Source organism: Petaurus breviceps, unplaced genomic scaffold (assembly GCF_028583685.1).
Source record: "Petaurus breviceps papuanus isolate PSGF00001 unplaced genomic scaffold, PetGlider_PUasm1.0 567, whole genome shotgun sequence".
Classification (NCBI taxonomy): domain Eukaryota; kingdom Metazoa; phylum Chordata; class Mammalia; order Diprotodontia; family Petauridae; genus Petaurus; species Petaurus breviceps.
The window spans coordinates 6,956,734-6,957,811 of record NW_027186383.1 but is presented as its reverse complement, the minus strand read 5'-3'; positions in this window follow the sequence as shown (position 1 = coordinate 6,957,811).

The following is a 1,078-nucleotide window of genomic DNA, read 5'->3' as shown; positions in this document are numbered from 1 at the left end:
AACAAAACAAATAATTGGAGAAGTATTAATGGTTCATGGATAGGTCAAGCTACTATTATAAAAATGAAAATACTACTTAAATTAATAAACTTCTTCAGTGCCATGTCAATCAAATTACCAAAGGGTTACTGTAGAGAGCTAGAAAAAATAACAATGAAACTCATATGGAAGAACAAAAAGTCAAGAATCTCAAGGGAAATAATGAAAAGAAAGTAGGAAGGAAAGAGGCCTAGGTGATCTCAGACTGTGCTAGAAAGCAGTAATCATTCAAACACTTTGGTTAATACATGTTTAGATGGATCAATGAAAGACACAAGGTATATCCATGATATACAAGAACAATGAACAGAGCAAGCTAGTGTTTGGTAAAAGCACCCCAGGGCTCCCAGGGCTCCAGCCGTTGGTCAGCAGTTGTCAAGGATGGTGGTGGGGAAGGCGGGCCCTCTTCTTTCCAATGACATGTCTCTTCCATGATGGATACCAGGGCTGGGCTGGACAATGCTATTCCCAAGGCTCTTGGGCTCAGGTGTCCTGGGCTATGCTCACAGGCGCTGGAGGAAACGTGGAGGCCAAAGTAATGGTGGGGATGGTTCACTTGCTGGACACACTCTGCCTCCCTTCTCCCCCTCAGGGTGCTCTGATGCGTTAGCTGCGCCGGCTGCCTAACTTATGTGGACACTAAGACACCTTCAATATAAATGAGGGCTTGCAGCAGGCGACCTTCATCAAACAAGGAGCGAGCATTTATTAAACGACTACTACATGCCAAGGATTGGGCTGGGTTGGGGAGACAAGTGGGCTACCCACGAGGCACTTGCTTCCTAACGGGGAGGCAGACGGCAAGACCACAGGCGAGACGTCGGCGTAAATATGAAGGTAAGAAAAACGCGAACCCTCAGCGTTGTTCAATGCCCAGTACCTGGGCAGGAAGCCGCTAGCTAGCAGAGCCCCAGCCTCAGCTCCCGGGGAGCTCAGGAGATGCGGCATGGGCCGTGGGGTGACGAGCAGCTCACCAAGGCAGCCGGTCTGGCCGGATCGCGCAGAGTGCGGGCCCGGGGGGGGGGGGGGGGGGGGGGGG